The 27,215-nt window shown below is 39.1% G+C and overlaps 1 protein-coding gene across 1 annotated transcript in view; it reads right to left on the bottom strand.

Moving 5' to 3' along the window:
* cacna1ia (calcium voltage-gated channel subunit alpha1 Ia) overlaps nucleotides 1-27,215 on the bottom strand; it is a 202,012-nt gene that overhangs the window by 155,017 nt on the left and 19,780 nt on the right. The window lies entirely within an intron of this gene.

Genomic DNA, 27,215 nt, shown 5'->3' on the forward strand with positions numbered 1-27,215 from the left:
AATCTTTCCGAATGGTTTGTTTATGGCAACGGCCACTTCCTGTGGTGGCAGGAAGTTTAGTCTGTTCTCTTCATGACAAAGGCCTTAGATATTACTGGTGACTACAGTTTTGCAGGACAAAGCTTACAAATGGTTGAAAGGAGTGTGTTATCGCTTATATTACATTTACATATATTTGTCTGACTCCCACACTTGTTAACAATTGCTCCTCTTCCTTTTCTGTGATTCTCTTCTCAAAATATGTCCATGTTAGGCAAGGTGACGACTGATAAATGGGTGTGACACAGAGAAACCAAAGCCTCAGAGATAGACGAGGCTCTAAATGATTTATCGGCACACATGGAGAACACATTCACACTTTCTAAACATACATTCTCTCGCACATTAGCACCTTTAATTGGGGTAACACACATACAGTCATCCATTTAGCTGCACTATGAGCTAAGACCTGTGATGAGCAATGGAAAAACTCCCCTCCCCTCCCACACACTCTCACTGCGACAGTCTGAGACAGGCGCAGGAAGATGCTGGATGGAAAACAACAGCTTATACACAGTGTGGTTGGTCTGAGCTACATACTTTCCTTTTCATTAATTTCACGTGCCCAAAATGGGAAGAAAAAGAGTTACAAGTGCAAATATTTAAGATTATATTGTTGTTAAACTCGTGCAGTCATGTTTGAAAGCTTCCTCGTGACAAGGTTTCTGTGGAGATTCCATTATCGATTAGGTAGAGGTTCAGGATTATCGTTCTTCACGGTGGGTCAATGTGGATGAAGCAAAACGAGTCCAATCTATGACTCAATCAACATTGTGCTTCACAGATGGAACCAGTTCTTATATTGGAATACAATGTTTTTACATTTTTCCAACAACACACCTCCAATTTTTATTTTTCTTTCACAAAACATTTTTTCAAAAAGCTTTTCTGGTTTATAAATGTGGTCTTCAACAAATCACAGATGGCCTTTTGGACGGCATTTGGTGTCCAAAGGTCTCTTCATGTCACTGTCATGGACTGTAACAATGGCCAAAGTTAAAGTTTATCCTTAGTTACTGCAGAACTAAGGATCAACTTCTTTCTTACGGTACAGTTTATATGACACACTGGTACAGATGTCTAGTACATAGAAATACTCCATAAGACCAATTATGCCTTCATACTCATGGCTGACTTCCAGTTTGGAACAGGACCACCTCCAGCTTCTGCTGGGCTCGCCCACTGCATTATGGGACACAGAATCCAAGGTACACTGATAAATTGCACAGTGAAAATTTGTCCAGATGTAGCATATCTTTTGAAAATGTTTGACATTCCCCCAGTTTGTGCAATTGCTTGCATGCTGCAAAAAACATTTTGTCAAAATCTTTGCACAAAAGGGGTTTAGTATATGGTTTCCAAAATAGTCTGTGTCTGCTTTAAGAACCAGTATGAAAATCTGTTGATTGTTTTGGATTATATTCATGCTGAAATAAGAGAAAAATCATCAGGACTTTACTAAATTCTATCAGCATTGTGTTACTTTGGCAGAGCACGCACTCATCCCACTGACGATGTCACACTGAAATCACACTGCTGTGTGACCTGCAATCCAAAAGTTGATCTTCTCTCAGCTCAAGACAATACCGTTTTACTCACTTTTGCTTCTTCAGCGTATACACGTGGTTTTCTGGTGCTGCTGTTTTCACAGAACAGCAACTTAAAAATAGCAAGAAACTGCATCCGTTATGTTATCACTAAATGTTCCATAGTCGTGGAAGGCAACAGGGGCTGTGAGCAAAATCAGAACGTCTTGAAAAGAACATGAAGTGTATTTGACGCACTGCGGCATATAATCCTCAGTTTCTACAGGGGAACGTTATTAAAATGCATCTCTGTAATGCTGTGTTCTGAGTTTCAGAAGTTACAAAGACTGGCTTGAGACTTGCAGGTGAAGATTCAGAAAACTGAAAACATGCAGTGGTTTAAAAGGAAACATCTTTTCTTTCAAAGAAAACAAACAAAAGTAAAAAGCTTTGATGTAAGAGTGCATTATGAATGTAGTGCACACGTTTGTGTTATGGGTGATTTGGGACAAAGCCCAGCACAGCTTGACAGTCACACTAACTTAGCACAGTCTGAGCATTGGTGTAATTTGTTCTCTCACTGTTTCAAAGCATTGTGAAGGTGACACAATGTTATCGGCTGCGAATGCACACACCTGATTCACCAAAGTGCACACAGCCATTTTTCCCTAAACTTCAAATGAGAACGCTGAGCGCATCAGAAAACATGGGACTTATCCCAGATGACTAGTACTGTTCCTGAGGTGTGTGCGCATAGGCGTATGCATCATCGGTTCATTCAAACATAAAAAGAATAATTTCAGGGTTAATATTACCTCCGAAACAAAACCTGGGATCACAACCGCTACACACACACACACACACACACACACACACACACACACACACACACACACACACACACACACACACACACACACACACACACACACACACACACACACACACACACACACACACACACACACACACACACACACACACACACTCTAACAAGCGGCACGCTCCCAGTCAGATTTATCTCAGGCTTTGCTTCATTCAATCACCTGAGGCAAACCCATTTTGGCACGTATTACTATGTGATCAAAACAACACATTACTTTGTTACCAAGACTTTCTAGATCCCATGATAGAATAATGCATCTAAGACAGGGAAGCCAACACTGAACACAACCGCTAGCTTTTGACAGCACTGTAAAATTGCCCTCTAAATATGATAAATGAGCCTCTCACATGAGGAAGATGATCATAAACTACACTCTGCATCTTTACTTTGCCAAGTAAACCTTAATAAGTCAAATTAAGGCTGATGGTGGCGTTTTAAATATGTTGGCTTATAAAAGGACTTTGCAGTACAATGAAGCACTTTTATTTAACATTATAAACAGTTTCTGATGAACTTATGACAGAGGTCATAACAATCCTGCCTTTCTGTTTGCCCAACGTAAATTTTCCATCACTGCGTCATTGTTTGTTTGTTTATCTTTTATTTAAATAGAGAATTTACTATCGCACATTATTAAATAATTTTTTACAAAACTACAAAGTAATTTTGTCTGTTTCATGTTAGATTACTTTTATAGACCAGTATCGCTGGGCTGTAAAATTTGAAGACCCTGTCGATTTGAGATGACACTTCAGAATAAGAAAAATGCAAACGGTTTACACACTGCAGGGCTTTACTTGTTGCCTTTTAGCACACAAAATGAACATTTTAAGCACAGCTCTTCATCAAATAGAGTAAACTTATACATAGTCTATACATGTCAATACAGTACCCACTTTCTTAATATACCATATAGTATCCACCTGTCCTGGTTTCCCAACAACTGATCTTGTTTATTTGGATTAGGTAACTTAACTTAATCTAGTACATAATTTAGTACAGTGACCCCCAAAGTTGTTGATCCAATAGATTCCAGAAATGTCCTCAGCAATCTCCATCCAGATGAGTATAGACTTTGGAACAGCTAAGATTCTGCAAAGAACCCTCAAGCTGCCAGATGTCTCTGGTCCAGTCAGGCTGATTAAGCATCATCATGCGGCAAATGGAAACTAAATGGTAAAAAGGTACCTCTATTATTCATCCACAAGTGTAATGAGAACAAAATTAATAATTGGGGGAAAAAGTGTTTGAAAGCTCCAGAGATCAACATAAAGGCATTTGGGAGTTGAGCTTGTAGCCTGGCAACAAGTGTCATGTGACGTGCAGCATGAGTAAGTAGCTCAGACGAGCTCACTCAGAAAAGAATATCGATTGAAACTCACAGCCATCTAAATAGCTCAGCTCAATAATATCTACATACTCATATGATATACAGATGTAATGACTGAAAATAACCAAATAAGAACTAAATGCTGTAGTTTCTTCTCTGCAAAAAGCTTTTAGCCAAAATAAATATGTGGCAAATCACAAAAAGAGACTGATAGTCTTTCTTCATTAACTCTTTGGGTATCAAAGTGTCTTAAGTGCCAATCCATGAATGTTCATATAATATAGTTATCATCTTCCTCAGTTTATATGTCACATAAAATCTCAGCCAAATACTGAAACTCAGACATCACTCCTCGTGTTCTGCTCAGTCTTAAATCCCTTTGGGTCAAAGCTTTCGCTGAATTAATCTCATATTACAAAAAATGACCAAATGAATACAAATAACTAGATCAAAGAGAGATCAAGCAAGACATTTAAAGGAACGAGGGAAGACAAAAATGTACTGTTGTGGCTTTACTGCGGCTGCTCTGGTATCAGCATCAGTGCTGCCTGTGATAGACTGTCACATTAAATAAACATGGGTTTCAGAGAATCAAAAATGTGATTCTTTAGATGTTAGCTTCAATACTAAAGCTTCAATAATCATTCAAAAAAAACAGCACATAAAAAAGGCTGCTATTCTTTGTTTTATGATGGAATAAAGATGAAGGGATCTTCTGGGAATTGTTCTCCATCATGTGCACATGCAGGCCCTCCCTACATCATAGTGTGCCGTAAACATCCACAGCAAAGGAACTATACAATGGAATATTTTCCTTTGTATTGTCTTTGTTGTTAAATTCTCTTGATTAAATTTACAATAAGCATCTGTTAAGATCATTTTATAACAATTCACTGCACGAGTTAGATTGCTGAGGCTTTAATCTGGGATAAGCACATACTGTATGACACATTTCTATAGTGGCGACATTCAGTTTTCTGTGCTGGAGCTGGAATGGTTGCTTTTTTTTTTTCATTGAAACTGATAAAAATAAAAATTCCACAAGCACTGCAGAGAAAAAAAAAGAAAGGCTCGTTACACCCACAGCCACTTTAAGGTGTTTCAGTTAATAAAAGACATATGGATGTCAAAGTCATCCTAACTGCAGTATGGGCATGTTGGCCCAGACATTTTTAATACGGGTCACAGACCCGGCAGCTGGGCAGATTTATGCCTTACAACCGTATGCTGTGTGAAAGAAACAACTGCTGCATTTAGGTATGACATGCAACAAAAATATACATCTTAAGCTGCAATGTAGTTAAATATGAATTCAGTAACGTAATCAACTGTACTGAACTCTTTTCAGAAACTTCTTGAGAGTGAAATTCAAATCTATACTTATTATTTCTTCATCCTGCATTAACAATAAATAAATTGGAGCATGCTCCTCGTTGACTGGATGGTCAACTTTTTAAATTTTAGCGTGAACTGACAGTTCTTCAGTTAAATTAACTCTTTGGTCTCTGCATCAGTTAACTTTCTGATGGGAGGAATGGATGACAGATCCCCTTTCAGTCCCATGTAATATTGCATCTTCTTTTTGAAATTCTATATGCCCTTCTTCCATTTAAGTGTCTTAATCTATCGCAATTTCTACCCACTCTCTCCCCTCCACCTTTACTCTGCTCTCATCTCCTCTCTGTTGCTGTGACCCACTACTCGTTCTCTGAACTGTTTTTCGCCGTATGTCTCTTTCTATGATGAAGAGGACACCGAGCTCCGTGTCAGAAATCATCTTTAGAGAGTTGCTGCCAGTGGATTACACTGAAGCATTGGCCCCATCAGTTTAATCTGTTTTAACAGCCTTAGCTCTATCCAAGCATATGAATACTGAGCATGTCTCTGTGTCTTTGAGTCAGGACGACTGCTCTGTTTTGTAAATCCTTACCAGCACCATGACACGTTGTTGCTGACACTAATAACAATACTTTGCACTGTGAAAAGCCCTCATCTGTTATCATTAGTATCATGGTAACAGCTTTTAGAGTTGCAGCAACAACTAAAGTTTGAATTTAAAACCATCAATTATTGGTTGGAAGGAGGACTGGCAAGCTCGGAAATGAGTGAAAGTGCAGTGAGTGGAGACTGAAGCCTATAAATGTGACCACGGCTCACTGCACGGAGAACAGAAATTTGACGTTGATAAAACCTCTCATGTAAACACTCCCGTGAAAAAGAAAGTACACCCTCTTTTAAGTCTAAGATTGTTATAGAAGAAAATGAATTATTCTGTTCCTTACAAGCTTTTAAGATTCGTTAAATACCGTCCCAGGTTGACAACAACATGAAATATTAAGCTCTACACTCAGCCCCATCCATGAAACTCAAGCAGAGCAAATTCGTGCTTAAACTGTTCAAAGAAGGGAATTTATGCGAAAGGCCAGTGCAGAGCTTTTGACAGGTACAAACTAAGTCTACTCTTGCCGCCAACCATTCATGAAGCCTGGTTTAAATGAGTAATCTACATGAATATTGGTCGTCTTTATCAGAATTTACCATGTCAGTGCTTGACATGGCCTGTCACTTTCACAATGTGCTGAAACCTTTGAAAGATGCTTTAAGAATAACACTAAAAATTAAGTGAAAGAGGATTTGTTAAGAGATCTTTCAAGTTATCATTATTATTATCATTTGCATTATTAATATTATTATTTTTTTTGCTTGGATCAATTATCATATCAAACTATTTCCACTTCACTTCTTGAATGTTTCGTTGGACATTCATGTATTTCTCCCCTGTTTCCAGGTACCGTTTGTCACACCCAGACTAACAGAGCAAATACAAATGCTTTTTCTTTGCTCCACTTCATTTAAAATGACCTCTATTGACATGTCTTAAAAAGAAAATATAAACTTCTCTCTCTCGCTCTCTTTTTAATCTTGCAACATGTCCACAGGTATGCACTTTTAAACCTCCCGATATGGCGGGGTCTGCACAGGGATTTATGCTAATCAACAAGCACCCGGAGCGCATTCCCAACCGGTGTAAAATTGGCATTCCTGAAAATATACATGTTCTAAGCGCCGTTCATGAATCCAGAGTAGGCTGTTGATAAGGAGGTGATTTATGTGCAAATCTACTCACAGATTTACAAATATTTCATGAAGGAGAGCCTGTATTATTATTTACTGCAGTGCAAGGAACAGCTAAGGACACCCCATGATCTGATAATCATTTAAATATGAAGTTATCCTTCTTTCTCATAGTCATGGAGGACTTTTGGCTAACTTTTCTGTACAATGTTGAATTTGTGGTTAAACACAGTATAACTTGTGGAAGAATGTCCTCTGCACCAAATAGGCAAAATACGATTTGATTCAGGATGGTATTCAATCAGTTTTCTTCTCAGTCTAAGGCATTCCAAGGAAAGTCACACATCCGATCGTACAGCCAGCAGCAGAATTACAGTAAAAAGACCTTGTACTGATATGTGTTCTACTGATAATGCTGTTCACGCTGTGCAATTTCAGCCATCCCAGACGAATGGTGTGCGATCGCGAGAAAAATTGGCCATCTCAGCTCAAAATTAGTGGGCCTAGGTCTCACAGTGAGACACAGGCAGAGGTGAAAGATAGAACCATGTTGCAACAAGATATCAAGCAGTGCCAGAAATCCTACGACTGCCTCGACTTTCTTTCCAACTAAAAGGCAACTTGAAATGAGGTATCAACGCAGGAGCCAACGCAGTTCCTTCAAAAAGGTGAAACATGAAACACACTAACCTTTATGAGACTCTCAGAAAGAATCAGATATGGTGGATTTGTGGTCACAGAAGTCAACACTATGAAGACATTACAAGTTGTTGCACATGACGTTTGACATCATCACATCATGGTACAGTACGCGCTCGCTTTGCAAAACTGATATCCAAATTTGGTCTCTTTTCCTGGATCATGACCAGGGGTCCGTTTCACAAAGCAGGTTTAGTGAAAACTCTGAGTCTGTTAACCCTGAAATGAGGGAAACTCTGAGTTTTCCGTTTCACAAAGGGAGGTAACTCAAACAAGAGAAAGAGGGGTAACTCTAGCTTGTTTCACAAAGAGAGGTAACTTAAGTAACTTAAGAGGTAACAGACGCTCTGAAACTAACCTGGTCGGGACCAGGTTTATCTCAATGAATCTCGAGTTTCTCTGCCTCTTTCAGAGCCGCACGCAAATTTGATTTCCTCATTCATTCAGTCAGCAGGCGAGTTTTGTCGAAGTTCTGCCGTCTGTCATTAAAAACAGAGTCAGTATATATATTAGAAGTCCATTGTCACGAACATGGCATGTCCTTTTGATGAAGACCCAATTGATAAAGGTGCAGCATTAATGCGCAGAGAATTAAATATTCGTCGGAGATGGTTATCAGACCGCGTAATACATTACATAGTCTCATTACAGGCAAAGCAATATATGTTAATCCTTTATTTGTTATAATTTTGATGATTGAATTGTTTAATGATTTCATAATATATTCTAATTTTTTTAGATTTTTTATTTGGGGTTTTCATAAACTGTGAGCCATAATCACCAAAATTATAACAAATAAAGGCTTGAAATATCTCACTTTGTATGTAGTGGGAAATAATATTTGTTTCACCTTAAGTTGAATTTACTACGAAAGTTTTGCAATATATTCACATTTTCCGACCTCCACCTGTATATTATTACATAAATAAATAAGAGCATAATATGTGTCTGTATTGGTTCAATACGGAACGCAACTTTTAATTCCCAATTACGGAACAATTCCGTATTTTAAGGGACGGGTGGCAAGCCTACATAAACCTGTCCAAGCCATAAAAGGAGTTCCACAGGATTGCAGGTGAATGATGTGGAGATCTGTTAAATTAATCTTATGTTATATTCTGTGCTGCGGTGTTACTCTTTTTTCGAAAAACATGTTCAAATTCGCCGTATGCGCGCATTAAAATCTCTAATTCCATTCGGGTGAAACTAATGTTTCCTCAAAGGGATTTTGTAAATTGAAATGTTAAATAAAGTTTGAAAAAAAGAAAAAGTATGTGGATCTTTTGTTGTCGCTGATTGCCATGGTGAATCCTTGTATCAGGGCTCAATTGATGCTGGCTTTTGATAGTTGTGGCGCACGCGCTTAACTCTGGGTGAAACTACTTAGAGTTGAGTAAATTACCTCAAATCCGCTGTTCTGGAACCGAAAACTCAGAGTTTCCGATCTCGGAGTAGATCAACTAAGTTCAGGATTAGACTCAGAGTTTGTTGAACCTGCTTTGTGAAACAGACCCCAGGAACGCATTCTACTTAACTTTTAACTTTACATATAAAACCTACGACAATGTGGTTCATTTTTACTTTTTTGTTCACCCCTGTGCATGCTGATGCAACTTGCATCCCACCACATCACATCAAAGTCTACGATGGAAAAGTGTGGCCTGTATTGATCTTGGGAGACTGCAAAAATCGCACGGTGTGAACCCAGCCTTAAGAGGTTGCTGTCGCATGTTTCTGGAAAAGATACAGAAGATGCAGAAAAATATGTTTGGCGCAAAAGATGGCCTTGGGAACATCTCATCTCCTTACAGGCTGGAGCCTGGCACTGATTAAGCCCAATTCTGGTCATGAAGACCCATAAGTGACTAGTATTATATTAACCACATAGCTAACATTTTAATTGTTTCTCCCACAGCAACTAGTAAAAAGACATTTATTACCATACATCATCTCTATGCATAGTAATGACAAACAAGATGATGATCCTTTCCATATGATTTACAAAGTGGATTGTGGTCCTTCTCTGAGGCAGCTCATGTTTTTTATTCAGTGGGAAGAAAATCTGCTCTCATAAGCATTGAAATGTATGCACAGCTGGAGAAGCTGCCACAACAGAGAATCCAGGAGGACACATCGGGAGACACACGGGAGGAAAGTGACTGTTTAATCTCATAGTGGCAGGATATTTTTTTTTTTTAAGTCTGTATTCTCCTTAACATAACTAAAGCATTTCAGGAGGCATGAAGAAAATTTGACACAGCAACTAGTTCATCTAAGAAAAACTCAACTCCCGTCACAGACCAGTTATCAGCACATTCATTATCGTCTGTGCTGTGTAAGAGTCAGCGTAAATGATGGCGGCAAGAAGGTTTCAGCCTTTAAGCTTCGCCTGTGCATTGTGGAAGCATTGCTGCACACATTTCCGTGAATTATTGACTGATTTATTACAGACTCCCAGAGTTTTCCAGCACAAATCCATATTGGCGAGGGAGGGGAGGTCCAATAATGCTGCCAATGATTTACTATTAGAGCTCTTGCTGTCATTCGTTCACCCTGATGAATGACATGCATTTCCCTCTGGCGTCCCATGTGTGAGGCTCCTTGTAGGCGAGCCAAATAAAACACACCGTCAATCTTTAAGGGTTTACGTGCCAGAGCTTCTATTGGGACCAGTTAGAGTTGGTAACGTTGCGTGTGTGCGTGTGTGTGTGTGTGTGTGTGTGTGTGTGTGTGTGTGTGTGTGTGTGTGTGTGTGCGTGCGTGCTTGTGGATGTTTCCACACTGGATCAAGCAGTTGCCTGATCTTTGCAGCGTACACTGACAGTGGCAGGAGAACTGAAAACGATCAATTCGAATTAGGTCCAGACCACCGCACATGCTGCAGGTGCTCTTACAATATCTGTGTAGTTTGTCTGAGTGTGCGTGTGTGTATGTGTGTGATTAAGAGGTTGCCCTCCATCGTATTTTTTGTGTGCCTTCTTGACGTCTTGTATCCTACCCTCCCTTTCTTCACTTGATGTCCCCACTGTTATAGGTGTTCCTGAAATGGTAAGAACTATTATTATCTTCTTAATTGCATCTTTCAAGAAGGCTTTTTATGATTTACCTCTAAGATGATGTTGTCATCCCCTCTGCTTAAATGTAATTGTTAATAACATAGTGCTTTGAATGTCTGTGAAGGGCTGGAAATCTGTTCTTTACCTTTTCACTGTATTATGTTGAATGTAGCCTACAAGCTTAATTGCCTTAAGATCAAAGGACTTTACTCAATCTTCTTAAATGTGGGCTTTTTTAGAAGAGGAACACAAGACTGGGAGGGGAGGAACAGAGGTTTGAAGGAAGCAGAAATGATGGAGGGGGAGTAATGACATCCATTCCTCTTTTCCCTTCCGAGAGGCAAAAAAGTGTTGAGTTGAACATCTGTCAGCCCTCCTCATGTCTCCACTCCCTGTCTCCTCACTGTCTCTTTCTCTACCTTTAGAAATCTTTTTCCCGCTGCTTTCATGCCCTGACAGGAAGCTGCCATCCAAAGTTTGGAAACTCAGAGAGAAAGGGCACGAGGTGATTGTGTATGCGCACAAGCATGTGTCTGCATGTAAGTTTGTCTGTGTGGGGGAGCACACGAGACAAAGCCAGAAAAAGACAGCATTGATATCAGGCCAGAGGAGGCAAGCTGCGGAAATGAGGTACCTTGACAAAATGCGCACATGAGGACATGTCCATGTGTATGCATGAGATATAAATATTCATCTTTTCTGCCCTATCATTGAATCATTTTGTGTCTCTGTGCAGATGCTTGCATGTATTTGCATTCGTGTTGGCAACACATCGGATTAAACATCAGGAAACATCAGGTCTGACAAATGCACAAGCGGAGAAACAGAGAAGCAGTAAGGCAGAATGCAGGGTGGTCTTGAAGTAATACTTGAAATAAGCTCGTCTTCTTAAAACCAGATCATTGCTCATGGCGGAGACATGCTGTATAAGGGTTGAAATGACATAGTGATACCATGTAAAGCATTGAACTTCTCCTCTTATCATCGGTTTATGTTATTGGCTCTTACTGAATGTTCAGAAGTCTCTTTAAGGGGGCATGTTAAGAAAATAATATATTTCTTTCTGTGCTTCAGAATCATGGTGTCCAAAGTGAAAACCAGCTGAAAAACCCAGATATAACACAACTTCGTCATTTAGCTTGGGTTGCCCAAGTCTGAAATTCAGCCACTCAGATTTACCATAGTTGTGTGACATCAAAAACCCACATCATACTTATCCAGCCCCCGTCTCCAATCAACTTCACATCATGCTGCCGTTGCTTTTCCTCAAAAGTACACAATGCAAAGCTAAGTGACTAAGAGCTGCATCCCCTCTGGCAGGAGGGAGGGTAGTGGTAAAGACACGGACCCCACCCCCTAAAAAGCAGATGTATAGATATAATTCACAGCGTTTTTATACGGGATCTCTTTGATGGGATCTACTAATCACAGCACGTCAAAGATACAGTATTTCAGTTGTCATATTCCATTATAAAACTAGGTTGCATGGCATTAGTTACACAATTAAAGAAAAACTGTGTTTTAAGGAAATAAAAAACACTAGTGTTTAGAAGAAGAAGGCTCTGTGCAAAATCTCACTGCATTTGATGTTATGTAATGAGGGAATTCATACATCAGTTTGTTCAACATGGTAACAAGGTTGGAACTTCTCTCATTCCATCCATATAGGTGTGATTATTTGTTATTATCACTATTATTTATTTGTTGTTGTTTTTTTTGTTTTTTTGGGAGGGGTGGGGGCTTTTTTGCATCTCATCTACTGTGTATGTAGCAAGCCAAGACAATTTTTCTTATTTCCATTGGGATAACAGGCGAGATTTGTTCATTCAGAGGAGATTATTTAGACGAGTGTAGTAGGTTTGAGTGGTTTGAGTTTATGACTGATAAATATATGCTTTATTTGGTCAGGTACCTTGAAGTTTGTGCTTGTTTGATTTCCAAAATGGCTCAAAACCATCTTGGGAATCAGGTTAATGTTGGTTTGGCTAAACCAACCAAGTATTTTCACTTACTTAACATAACTAAATAGATTATTGCCTAAACCTAACCAAACACAAAATAAAACCAGCCGAGCCAGTGTCTTTTGGTTTCTTTTTTAAGCTTCTCTATACCTTTTCTCGTACTGTCCTTATATTTACTCTGACAGATGGGAATGTGGCGACCTGTGGATGGAACAAGTTAGAGAAAAAAAAACAACAAAACAGACAAAAATGGAGAATGAAAAAATGAGACAGAATCAGTCACATGCCAGATTTAAAAGAATGTAGGGGAAATGGAGATGAAGGATGAGGAGGGGAATTTGGAGCCCTGGCAGTAAAACATGGGGAGGAGGTAACTATATAAGCATAACCAAAGAGATGGAAAAGCAGAAAGACAAAACAGAAGCAAGACATGAGACTGTGAGCGAGGGAGAAAGAAAGAGAGCAGAGGTGTGTGTGTTCAGGGACTTGGGGGACAGACAGGTACCGTCCAAAAACAGAGAAATAGGTCATATATAAGTATTTGCTCATGTAAAGGATCTTTAAAGGGAACATTTTGGTAATAAATTCACAAACAGTGCTGATGCGCACACACACACACGCACACGCACACGCACACGCACACTACAGTCTGAATCCTTGTCTCTCTACATCCCTCTTCTCTCTTTTTATTGTTTATCTTTGCATCTCTTCTTAAACTTCGGAGCTTAAAAGGAGCTGTGCAGCCTCCTAATTACTTCATTTGCATAAACATGCACATTGTGCAAGAAGAAGGAGCTGGGCTGTGAAAAGAGGAAGAGAAAGAGAGGGTGTTTACCTGAATTAGAAAGAGAGTAGCCAAGCCGAGCTAACTTTATTCATAAAGTGCTTTAAAAACAGCAACCACTGACCAAAGTGCCAAATAGGAGTAAAGACACATTGGCCTAAAATAGATTTTAAAAAAGCTGGTCAGCTGATCTGAGCGCCAGGAAGGGGAGCGTAAGTGCAGCAGCTCAGAGAGGGATTGTTACGAGTAGGACCATTTAAAGATTTAAAAACAAATAAAATAATTTAAAAAATTAACTGTATCACGGCAGGCAGACAATAAAAACAGGATGAAACGGATGTAATGTGGTCTCTACTCTTGTGCGTGTGGCAGCATATTGAAGCAGCTGAAGATGAAACGGTGAGGAACGGCTAATACCAGCATAAAAAGAATTACAGTAATCCTACTAAGTTGTGACAAAGGCATATATCACTAAATGTTTTTAAACTTTGCCCATTATCTCACTGGGAGGAAGCCACATTTCACCACCACACTGAACTGACCACCCAGTCTAAAAGCCTCTTCAATTTCAAAAGAGTAGGCAAAAGTAACCTTTGAATTACAAGTTATTGCTGCAAAATATTAAGTTTGCCAACAGAAATATAAAGTATGAAACTTTCTTTGACAGTTCAATTATATTCTGCTCCCTCTCTCCTCCATCCTCCTCTTTTTTTCCCTTTCAGAGCTCCCTGTGTGGTTATTTTCCTTTGCTCCATGTCTCATCCTCATACTTTTGCTCACTTTGCCGTACTGTAGTTCCAGCAGCCATTATTATTCTCCTCCTCCTCCTCTTCCTTCTCATCATCATCCTCCTCCTCCTCCTCCTCCTCCTCCTCCTCCTCCTCCTCCTCCTCCTCCTCCTCCTCCTCCTGTTCCTCTTCCTTCTCCTCCTCCTCCTCCTCCTCCTCCTCTTCCTCCTCGTAATTTCCCTCACTCTACTCCTTCACTTCCAGCCCCGTCTTCATCATCATTTCCTTTCTATCACATTCCTCACTACTTCTCCATTCTCACGCTCTCCCTGCCTCCCTTCCTTTTCTCACAGAGTGCTGTGTCAGGTCTTTTCACCCTCAGCAGTGTGAAATGAGATTTGAATATGGCTCTTGGAGCATTTGTGGCTCGCTTCAACCCCGCCAATCCTTATCCACACACACATACTGTACGAACTCATGCGCGCACAAAGAGAAGGGGCCACTCGTTAAGATAAAGGATTTTGATGCCACATGAGTGCATGTCAAGCTAAGGGAGAGGAGAGAGATGAGTGCAGGAAGCTTGAGGAGACAGGCAGGATGGGAGAGGTAAGGACAGGAGAGAACAGGAAAGGAGAGGGGGGAGATGGGGGCTACTGTGGAATCATAAATATAAAGAGGGGATCAGTGAGACAGAGAAAACGTGCAAAATGGATGAAAATGAGGCACAGATAGGGGATCAAGTGAAGTAAAAATAGACAGAATGGAGTAATGGAGAGGCTTTCATTTAAATGCTCAAACATTGCTTGCTACTCTCTCTGCATTTCGAGTGGAGACCCTCCACCGAGAGAAGCCAAGGTGGACAAGCTGAGCTGAGCATAATATGGCTATGAAATGTCAAGTGGTGGCAAACTCTTCAGAAGAAAGGAGGGAAAAGACAAGAAAGCCCTAGTGTCTGTCTGTGTGTGTGTCACACCTTAGTATATTATGGTATATATTCTAAAATGAACTGAAGTTTTTTTAAATTATTATTATAGAAAAGATGTTTCATTGTCAGATCATCAGTAAAAGAAAGAAAGAAACCAGTAATTACTATACATCCCTTTTTTTAAAGGTAACTGTATTGATTAAGCAATAAGTTTTAAATGAGTGGAGCCATTTCAGTGCAGCTCAGTCAGGTTCAGTGAATCTGTATCTACTGATGAACAAATTGACTATTATCATTATCCTCATCATCATAGTGCCTTTGGAAGTGGTTATATCATCTTTATATCATCATCATACTCTCCATATATATGAACAGACTATGTGTCCACTGTAGTCTATGTTCCCCCCTGTGCTTTTAAAGATTCAATTAGCGACAGTTAGTTTCCTCAGTCTAAATCTATAATAACAGTTCAACTCTTTATACGTATAATTGTATCAAGTGTTTGGAGTATTGCAGTTTGTTTTAGTGCATTTGTCTATGTAACAAAGGGAAAAAAGGCAATTAAAAAAGTGTTGGGGAAAAAAACCCATTAACTTGTCTATTTTCTTATTCATATATTTATTTATTTATGTTTTCATTGTAAATCTAGGTGTAGCCATGTGTCAAGCAGGCCTGAACAATTCTACTCATTTCTTCCTTACCACAGATTCCAAAGTTTTGTTTTTGTTTGTTCGTTTTTTCTGGGGTTTTTTGGATGACACATTTTGTGGTTCATTTCATTGCCCCACAAAGTAATCTTTTAGTAATCTTTTAAGGTCTAACGATACCCACATTTTTTTTTATTTAGCAAAAACAATCAAAAGCTTGTTTTTAAGACTTTCAAGGCCTGTTTAAAATAGGTTTTAGATGCCATTATAGGTCCCCTTTAAATTAGTTTTATTACCCTGTGTGTTATTACCCATGTGATGAAAGAGGACATGCAGAAGGTTGGTGTGACTGAGGAAGATGCAGAAGACAAGCTAAGATGGAAATGCATGATCTGCTAAAGGGAAAAAGAAAGAGAAGAGTTTCAATTTTCTATACAAGAAACAATGATACTCATACTAATAATAGTGCTTCTATTGGTGTTTTGTATCTTTTCTTGTAATGATTCATTAGAACTTAACGTCTTCATTAGCAAAAAAAATAAATCATCATTGTATTTTGGGGTTTAGTCAAATATTTACTTGATTAAATGATTGTTAATCCAGTTCAATCCCTCTCTGGACATTGACAGTCTTTTAGATGGAATTCCATTGTGTGCTTGTAGCTGTGATTAAACTTGGCAAATACCAAACATAGTGATCCCCACGATGTCAACAAATGTGTCACTGGATAGACTTTTTTTGAGTCTAAATATTTAGTATTAGCAGTATCTCAGTCGACAAACAGCACACAGACTGACAGGAATACTGCTGAGCCAGTGGAAAAAAATAAATAAATAAATAACATCTGTCAGATTGTGTCTGACAGAAGTTGCAAAGACCAACTTCAAAAGTCTGATGTTATGTTGAGAAAGCAGAAAGTTCTAGACCGTCATTTCCACCGAATCAGCACAGTGTTTGTGAGGGCATGTGAACATTACTGCTTTGGCACAAAACGCTGTTTAGGAATGAATATATAACAATGTGAATGCATTTGCTTCTTTTGGAGAAAAAAATGTGGGTTTAAAAACCAAAAGAAGTTATAAATCAGTGATCAAAAGTTAGGAACATCAAGAACACCCATACTTACATAATTATTTACCGGGAGATTTGCTCCTAATTAAATTATTAAATTAATTAAATTAAAATTGTACCTAATTCTGTATTGAAGGAGACTTAATATTACCAGTTCAGTCTATAAACTAATTTGTAAAATGCTTCCTGAAGTAAAAAATCAAATCACAAACAGTGGCATTTGCACATAATCATCGACACCACTGGATATTTCACCAAAGAGGGGCTTCATCTTACTGGACTTCTGCTCTGAAGGCTATATCTATCTCCTACCTACAGTCTGTATGCTGTGAAGATTTGAGGGGACTGGCAGCATCCCATAATCTGGCAAGACAGATAATTTTTCTGTCACCAGAAAGCCTGATCCTCATGATGCTGAAGTGTTACACTTCAGTTTGTACTGGAGGTATTTTGAGATATCTAGCCTGCTGCAACAAATCAAGATGAATCCACAGAATATTAAACAAGCAATGGTGTAATAACGCCCTTCACTATGCTTCACATGGTATGCCTGCATTTTAGTGTTTTAGACTGTTCCTACCAGGGACTACTAAATACTTTACACTAATTAAAGCCCAGTAACATGCAGCTTAATCTCACAACATCCTAATTATTTCAGGAAAACAATGATCGATACCAGAACACTCCACCCATGAAAAAGCCTGAAGGCAACAATAGATAAAGGGCAATTTAGAAAGCAGGCCAGCAGTTGTGTGCAACAAAATCTGACACGGGAGCAGCATAACAGATTAAAAGGTGTTTAGTGGTAGTGCATGCTTAGGAAGTCGACGTGAAGTCATTATGCCAGGTGTACATATGTAAACAAGGGTGCAGCAGCAGGGCACCTGTATGATTGCTTTTTGAGGTTTCCGTGCAGTGGATGTTGACAGTTTTAAAAGCTAATTACATTGAGAAGAAACCTGGGGAAAAGCAGAGCAAACCACGCGTGGAGCGATGGTTTCAGTTTCTGTACAGAATCGTGTGGATGAGGGATCAGAGCCAGGTGTGGTGGAGCGTGAAGTGACGGGCTTCAATGAAGAAGATTTCATCCAAATAAATCCCCCCAGCGCAGAACTGTGATAGTAATAACAGGACAGTGACGTCAAAAATGAACAAGATGTGATGTCACAGCTCAGACTGATATTGCATTTGAAAAAATTGGATACGTATCTGATTTAGTACCACATATGGAAGTGACCCAGGTCTGATGGGGAAAAATTGGAACTAGCGTCATGCGAGTTGTTCAGACAGCCAAAAGGAAATATAATATGGGCATAAAAAAAATCGGACTTGGGTCGCTTTTCCCAGCAGTGTGAATGTAAACATCTACAGTGCTTTTGACACTGTAGATCATGGCATCTTACTGCACAGGCCACGAGTTAATATCTCGTGGCCACGAGATAATCAATGCGTGGCCACGCATTATTTTATTTTTTTCAAATGTCACATGTTATTACTACACTCGCCATGACAATACTCTTGCTCTTTAATATAAATAGACTATAATTACCGTTATTTATGATGAATAACCATCCCACCAAGGAAGTTGCATCCACGAAGTCCAGACAGTAGGTTATAATGCCATCCACGAGTAAAAATAATGCGTGGCCACGAGATACATAGGCTAATGCGTGGCCACGCATTGATTATCTCGTGGCCACGGGTTATTAATGCGTGGCCACGAGTTATTAATGCGTGGCCACGAGTTATTAATGCGTGGCCACGAGTTATTAATGCGTGGCCACTGGCCACGTTATTAATGCGTGGCCACGTTATTAATGCGTGGCCACGAGTTATTGCGTGGCCCCGCATTATTTTATTTTTTTCAAATGTCACCAGAGGGGCTCCGTACTACCCCATATTTTAGTGGGGCTCAAATAAATGCCAGAATTTCAATGTGAATATATATTTAATAAAACAACACCCTCCCACCACAGCTAGAAACAGGCAGGTGCGCACAGAGAGAGAGAGACAGAGAGAGACACAAGGCTAGTTACGTTAACAGCACACAGGTGAGTCAGAGTGAGATGATTATCATCCTGCACCGGGATGCCGCCGTTGTTGCGGCCGTGTGCCTTCAGTTACAAAACAATTATAAGACTAAAACATTGAAATATGTCAATTCTGATGTGTTCATATGGTCAAAACGGACGGGGCAAGTTGGCTTACCGCGTTCAGGTGATGCGCCATGTTTGATGTGGAGCTGTTGCTTGCAAAGTTTGCAATGATTTTTTTTTTTTTTTTTCATTTTTATGAAATTCTGCCCCACTGCAGTTGTCTTTGACATAATAGACAACAAATCACCGGACCTTGTCCTTCTACTTTACAATCTATCCGTCTGTAGTCAGTGGGTTGGGCTAATCCAAAATATCAAAAACACGGGGGTGTCCAAAGATAGACTGTTACCTGTGAAGGAGGTGAAAACACCCCCTTTAAAACGTGGTACTTTTCTCCAGACGAAATTAAATTAAAGAATAATGGAGCCAAATCAAGGCCAAAAGTTTTGCTAATTTGAAAATAAAATTTGAACCTGAAAATTCTTTTTTACAGTTTCATTTTTTTTTTTCGGTATCAGATCTTTTTTTCAGTTTCAGAATTTTTCATTTCAGTTTCAAATCTTTTTTTCAGTTTCACTTCTTTTTTTTCAGTTTCAAATTTGTTTTTTCAGTTTCATTTCTTTTTTTTCAGTTTCACTTCTTTTTTTTCAGTTTCAAATTTTTTTTTTTTTTTTTTTTTTCTGTTTTAGACCGTACTTGACACCAATCGCAGTATAAAAGCAATAAACTATGTCAGACTGTACAGTTCAACAGCCACACTTTAAAGTTTGACATTTCCCACTTCCACATACTACCAAGTACTGTCTAAAACAGCTTTTTAAACAGAAATGTTTTTTCCACAGCCAATCACGTGAATATAGTGTATATACAGTGTTGAATCATACTTCTACTGATAACTTCTGCAACCTACGTTTCCTGAAGGCAACAGGACTGAGTAACGCCCCCCGTCTTCGACGCCGTCACGAATCGTTCAGAGTTCTCCGTCTCTCCATTTGGTCGCGGTGCAGTACCCCCCGCGGCCACTAGTTAGCGATCTTTTTCTGAATGGTTTATCCGACTTTTTCCGGTCACAGTAAATCAAAGAAATAAGGACAACTATTGTGCAAAAAACAAAAACAAAAAAAATCACATATAAACGAAGAAAAAAGCCCTGGAAGTTCACTACTGATTCAAACCGGAAACCGGAAATGCTTCGCTTTCAAACGAACCAATCACAGCCCTCTCTGTCTGCGTGTGGTCTGCGTCTCCTCGACGCGTAGTTACAATTTTCGGGAGGTGCACGTCACTGACGGCGCATGTGACGGCGTGTCCTCTGCGTGTACAAAAACCACACGCTGTAGACACGGCGTCGTTTTGACGCAGAAGCATAATTCAGCCTTTATGCTGTCACTCATGATGCCACGCCCCTCTCAGTTGATGCCACGCCCCCCACCCCAGATCCGGGCCAAAAGTCTGAAACTGAAAAAAAAATTGAAACTGAAAAAAAAAGATTTGAAACTGAAAAAAAAAGATCTTAAACTGAAAAAAAGATTTGAAACTGAAATAAAAAGTTCTGAAACTGAAAAAAAGATCTGATACCGAAAAAAAAATTGAAACTCTAAAAAAGAATTTTCAGGTTCAAATTTTATTTTCAAATTAGCAAAACTTTTGGCCTTGATTTGGCTCCATAAAGAATCGATCAATCTGAATTTTGGTCGAGCCAGGCCGTATCACTAATAAATCAACCAGTCGACTGGGAGATTACAGCCATACAGTTTTGTCAGTTACATATATAATGTTTTTTAGTGTGTAAACCAAGTGTATTTCTGGGACTGCCTTGCACATGTTTATACACTGGTGAAAATAGAAAAGAGAGAGAAAATTGCTAAGTCTTTTAACAACCTTTTATCATTGTTTCTCAAAAGACAGAGCCCTTATGTTTTCCTCTATTTGTTTGTTGTTTTCGCTTGGACCCATGACAAAATGGTAAAACCCGTTCTTTACCAAAATGTTGGTTTTCCCACTGGGAGGAAAATTTGGATGAACTCAGCTGGTCTTAAATAGAAGTCACTGATATGTGGTTTACCTGCAGTCTGCAGATAAAGTTTAAATATCATACTTTAAACACCCCATCTGAATCTAAATTATAATCTTAAATTTACAGACAGGCACTTCATTTTATATATTTGCCCTCAACGACTCCCGCTCAGTTTCTCGAATCATTACTTCACCTGTCTCACTCGGTGCTGCTTTCCCTCCCTCACCTCATTCTGGGTCCTCGTTTTCACAGCTGTTATCTCCTATCCTTAAAGGTCATTAATGAAATGAAATGAAATATGTATCTGTCTCATTTTGTTTTTTAATTAGAAATCTGTTAAAGTGTGTATTTCGTGGAATCAGCTCTTTACTTTTATCTAAATGGATTTCTGTCATTTTAACACTTGACCACTACCCCAACGATTATTTATACATATTTTACAATACCTGCCTTAACATAGTGTAAGTGATCTATAAGGAAAGTTATAGAATAGTAAAATACGACACTGCAGATCTCAGAGTTGTGTCTTGTTGAGGAATTCACAAGCTAAACATGATGACAAAAACTGTTGCCTTGCATAGCGTTTTTCTTATTCTTCATTTTGGCTTGGAAGTTGAAGAGAGATTGCTCAAACCAGTGCAAACATGCTCGTGGAGTAGCTGTTTCACACCCAGACGTGTCCCTGGACACTTCCTGGGGAGCAAAGATTTTGTCTCCCGGAGCAGATGGCAGGAACAATTGTTGTCTGTTCTGTGAAAGGTCATAAGAGGTTATTAGAGGCCACATTGGGTAAATGTCCACCTAACAGCTAAATATCTAGCCAATACCTTCACCCATTTATAGAAAAGTTGAATTTACAAGAACATATTGTATTTGTTGTTGATTTCTTTGTAGAAACTTCATAATCTAACAGTGTTTTAGTAAAAAAACACAGTTTTTTTTTTAAAAACACTTTTTTTTAAACATACTGTGATAAAACACAATGGACTGGGTTTTTTGATGCGACTCCTGAATCTTCATCCAGGATGTGCACAGCAGATGGACGACAAACAGCTGACTCTGGAACCCTGAACACTCCACTCATTTAATTGCTAGTATTTGATTAAGTGTCTTCTAGATGAAGGATGGTATCACTTCTCACTTTGCCCACCTGCTGCCAACACAGATATTTGTCTAGGCCCGAACATAATTAGCCTTCTGTTCAGGATTGCTTAATCCTACTCTACGGCTTTGATAATATTGGGGGGGAAGAAAAAAAAAATCTCTGTCTCCTCCTGCAAACAAAGTTATATGACCTTACTAATTGGCTAAAGCAGACAAATTAGCTAAATCCCAGTTAATCCACACTGTTGTCTCTTGTAGCTTCTCGCAGAGGTAGGTGGGAGAAAGCTGCTGCTTTAGTACTGTAGGCTGAAGGTCAGGTTGAGGTGGAAAGTGAGAGAAACTGAGAGGAGAGAGATAAAGTGTGCCATATCCTGGAGCACCCATGATAGTTTATATAATATACAGAAGGGAGATGTGAAAGCGTCAAATACTGACTTACGGCACACCGTTTGAGGAATAAAGATGCAAAGAAGTTGGAAGTCTCGGAGACCTCTATGATAATGTCTGTGTCAGTGACACTTGAACCGTGAGTGAAGTCTGTCACACTGATGCCTCTCAGTCCAGCTTTATCACGCAGGCTGCAGACAGAGATTTTACAACAACTTTATCTCGTCCCCAGAAAGCCAGCTCATTCTGATCCTGCTGGATGGGTTTGGCTCTGTTACAGTCCAGCAAAAACAGGCATCAGCTTATCTTTAACAATGAACAGCGAAAGAAAACTGAGGGTGAGGACTTATTATCCTTCTCAAAAAAAGAAGAAAAAATGATAATACGCACATTTTGAGTTTGCTCAAAACAGCGAATCCCTTTTGCAAAAACCTGCAAATGCTGCAGTACACAGCATATCTGTATTTATTGTGTTTACCAAACTGAACATGGATCCACACATAAAGAGTCCTAGTGATTGACAGCGTTTTATGTTCAAGTGCTCATTTATAAGAATCAACCTTGTTCCGCATGCTAACCGTCTGTTACATAACTTCAGTAACACAAAGACTGCTCTGGCTATTGAAATGGGGGGACTCGATGTGAGATTCATATAGTGTTTCCATGGTGTCAATGAGCAGAACATTTCGGACCCATGCAATTATTCCAGCTAATCGCGGTCTAATTGACCAAAAGATAGCGCCGTTCGAGAAGCCGCAGAGCTTAAAACATAAAGGTCTCATGGTAATGAACTAAATGAGCTACGTCTGACTCAAAGCGGCAGAGGGAAAAAAATGAGAAAGACAGGAATTAAGAAAGGAAATATGGCCAGTAGCACCACTTACCAGTGGCAGTAATTAGTAGCTTTCTTTTTTACTTTGTTAACAGAAGAACATGCCGAGTAATCATGAGAAATAATCTCTTTGGATAAATAATAACAAAATGTATAAAAAAACTTCTAAGTCTCTTTTTTTAAACCATTTTTCCCCCTTATTTTTCTGATTTTGTTGGAAGCAGAAACCAGAAACCAGGGAGAGACCGACTGTTAGAGGAAAATTAAACTGCAAGGTTCAGGAAAGGAGGAGATGGTACTGCAGGGAGAAAGGCACGAGATATGGTGAGAGGGGGCAGAGAGGCCGTTTCACACTGTCAAGCATCAGTTCCCTCAGGACTGCTTAAACGCATTAGGCCTGTCCACTGGGAAGCAGTGAAGTGATTAGTTTCAGCTTCAAGATGGAAGATATGGGCACTCATTCACACAGATAAACACGTAATGACAAACATTTTTGTTTTGTTTTATTCTTTTTACCATATTTATTGTGTAATATATGACATTAAACACATTTAAGTTATGTGAGAGAAACAGACAACTAAAACATTCAACTGAAGCAAGTGGAGAAAGTCGAGACATTTCTTTCTGCACAACAACAACTACTTCATTACCCAACCGAACGTAGACTGGATGTGCCAGCAGTAAGATATTTAAACAGCAGAATACCTTTCCTGTTGCAGAATAAATTTGAATCCAATCAGACATGTCCCTGATGGTACCGCATAATGTATAAGGATTGGCCTGATGGGTAGCAATCTGCCAATATTTCACAGCATTGAAGGCCCTATTAATTCGAACCAAATCACCAACACCATTTGCAGGAATCCAGCCCCAACATTACAAGGAACCTCCCCCATGCTTCACTGTAGCCTCAGTAATTTGTTATTAACTCTCCAGATCTTCAGCAAAATAACTGCTATGCTTTAGCCAAATATTTCAGATTTACCACCAGTCCAGAGCATCCACTGCTATGTTCCTGGACCCCAGTTTTCCTGCATAGTTGAGTTGCTTGACCTCCTTTCAATGACAGAAATATGCTTTTTGGCTTCAATTCTCTCATGGAGACTACTTGAACAAACGTCCACTGGCATCTGAATGGTTCTAGGTTCTAAGCTGATGGCACTGCTGGACGTCTTACAATATCAAAGTGAAGTGAGCCTAATGTGTCTTTTATCTGCTGCAAGTTTCTTTGGTCGGCCACAGCATTTTCGGATCTTAACATTTCCTGTCGGTGCTTCTTCAAAGGAAGCTGAACAGCTCATCTTGAAAACCACAACTGCTTTGCAACGTTTGCCTTGCTGACCTTGGGCCTAGATGTGCTCAGACGAGCCATGGTGTATGTATCTATCTACCTCGGTAGCTGCTCCTCACCCCGCATCCCATCACATTATAATTCTCTTGTTTTCACTATTAATTTAATATTTTTTTGTTTGATCATTTCAGTTCAGTTTTTGTTAGTTTAACAAACACATCAGTTGTTTTAGTTTAGTTTTAGTTTCTAGAAAATGGTTAGTATTAGTTAAGTTTTAGTCTTAGTTTTAGATTTTGAGGTATGGACTTACAGATATTCACAAAAAAAATCTAGGATGAAAGACATATGAACAATGCCGTAATGTACAAAGTCCTTTATTATTTATTTAGAGTAATTAAAAGTAGAAAAAAATACTTTTTTACAAAGTTGAAGCAGCAAACATAAAAAACAAGGCATGAAATCAAAACTAAACAGTTCATTTTACCTGCAGCTCTATTTTGTTTCAGTTCGTTTTTCATGGTAATTTTCAGTTTTTAATGAAATTTAAGTTTAAAAAAAATCTAAGTTTCGTTAACTATAGCAAGTCTGATGTTTGTTGTGCAAAGCCCTGCGAGTAATCAGTGAAAAGTTGTCAGCAAAACATCATCCGACATTCACTTACAACAGACTTGGCAGAGGAAACTGTTTAAGGAATGACCTTACAAAGATGCCATGCTAAAAGTATGCAGCTCAACTTCATAACGCTAACATCTCCCAGGACACCCAATTCAGTATACGGGCTGTTTGTCAAAAATTGGGTGATTTAAATAGCCTGTACTTGAATACGTGTGTAATTATTGTTTTTTCTAATTCACTATGTCAAAAAAATTCCCCAAATGCATTCTCACACACATAATTCAGTGTGACTGTGTCAAATCATCCACAAAGACCAAGATTGAAATACCCTTTGAATTTTCCCAAAGGCAGACAATAGTCCCCTACAGCATATGTCATGTTGCTCTTTGACATATAAAATGTCAGCGACAAATGCAAAGGAAGATTGATAAATGATGAAATATGAAGAATGGACTTTTTTTTTTACCCATAAGTGTATTTTGCGCAGGGCCACCTATTGCATGAATTCTTTGTTTCTTCAGGTTTGTCACCTGCAGATTTATGCTTTGAATGCTCCATTTACCAACATCCCTGATGTTCTGGTTGGACGCACGCTGAACTCACAAAAGCAGTTTGCAGTGAGCCTGAAGTAAACCAAAATAAAATATTAAATTAAATTAAAAAAAAAAAAATCTATTTATTGCTAACCAAATCTAAAGCAGTCTTAGGTTGATGCAGAGCTCATTAAAGTTTAAGCAAGTATTTTCACCATTGTGAATGAGCAGTTGTGTCTGGTGAGCATGAAACTCACAGGAGATCAGCAGATTTACAAATTCTGAAAAAGCAGCCAGTAAGCCGCCAGCAATCGTGCCACAGTCAAAGCCAACAGGTCACACGTTTCCTCATTCAGTAACTGCATGAATAAGCACAGCAGTGTGTGTGTTGTCTGATTGTGTACAGGCTGATTTACTGTGAGCATCAAATCTTGGAAGGCTTTCAGATTTGGAGACATTATGTCCCAGACGGCAGAAGGTGAAGGACAAACGCAAGTACAGTGTATGACGTGGACAAACTCACACACGTACAAAACCAAACTGAGCGCCACAAACACAAGCTGATGCAATTATCAAAGAGGGATTCACCTGCTGATCTTCAAAGGTCTTCCCTCATTTCAGCGCAGCCCTCATTTATCTTCCCTGCTGCCTCTCCAACACACTGTTTGTGTGTCATTTCTGATGTTCCTCTCTTTTTTTTGGTCTCCCCATCATTTCCATTTCTTTTCTTTTTGTCTTCTTTGTGTTTTGGCTGGCACTCTCAGTGTGAGAGCTTTATAGTGTCTTTCTAGGCTGGACTTTCAGAGCAGCACACTTGGTAGCATTAGTAATGTTGTCAATGATTACTTATTCAAAACAATAAGCATTCAGGAAAAATAAAAGGAAGAAAGAAAGAAAGAAAAGCCTCTTCTCTGCCTCTCTCTCTGTCTACTTCCTTCTCTCTCCCTTACTAAGCTAAAGCCACCCCCTACTGAAATCTACCACTGCAGCACTCACTTTTCTGTTCTCTTAGCCTCTTTTCTGTCTCTTACTTACGTTACACATGAATTACTGTTTTTTTTTCCCTTTACAATTTTGCAGAATCTGGTTTTACATATGATACATGTTGTATAAAATATAATTGATCTAATTTTGTAGAAACATATTGAGGAACTCTAAACTGTTCACCGAAAATGTAGAAGTTAGTACTCCCTAATAAGGTAATCAGCGATGCCTCTTTATGATAAGCAAATGGATTTCAACTTGACTTAAGGCGTCCTTATGCTTAAAGATTTTACAACGTATTTTAAGGTTACAGACAAAGCATCTAAGGTCTTGCTAGAGTTGGGGCACGCTACTATGATCTGTCATTTTGTTTAAGGAGGAAAATTTGAGCCAATCTTAGATCTGTGATTTAAAATCCTGGCTTTTTAATCTTAAGAGCGTGTCATATGTTAGTCTCTTGAAAATCTTTCAAAAGGTTTTGCAAAGTCATCTAGTGTCAGCACATTCGACTCTGAGACCACATTTCTCAGTTAGAAAAGCGTGCGATGCCCTCTATAGGCCAGGAATGAGGTGCTGCCTCATGTGGAGGAGTTTAAATACCTAACAAGTCAGGGAAAAATGGAGCAGGA

This window comes from Cololabis saira, chromosome 21 (assembly GCF_033807715.1).
Source record: "Cololabis saira isolate AMF1-May2022 chromosome 21, fColSai1.1, whole genome shotgun sequence".
In the NCBI taxonomy this organism is placed as follows: Eukaryota; Metazoa; Chordata; class Actinopteri; order Beloniformes; family Belonidae; genus Cololabis; species Cololabis saira.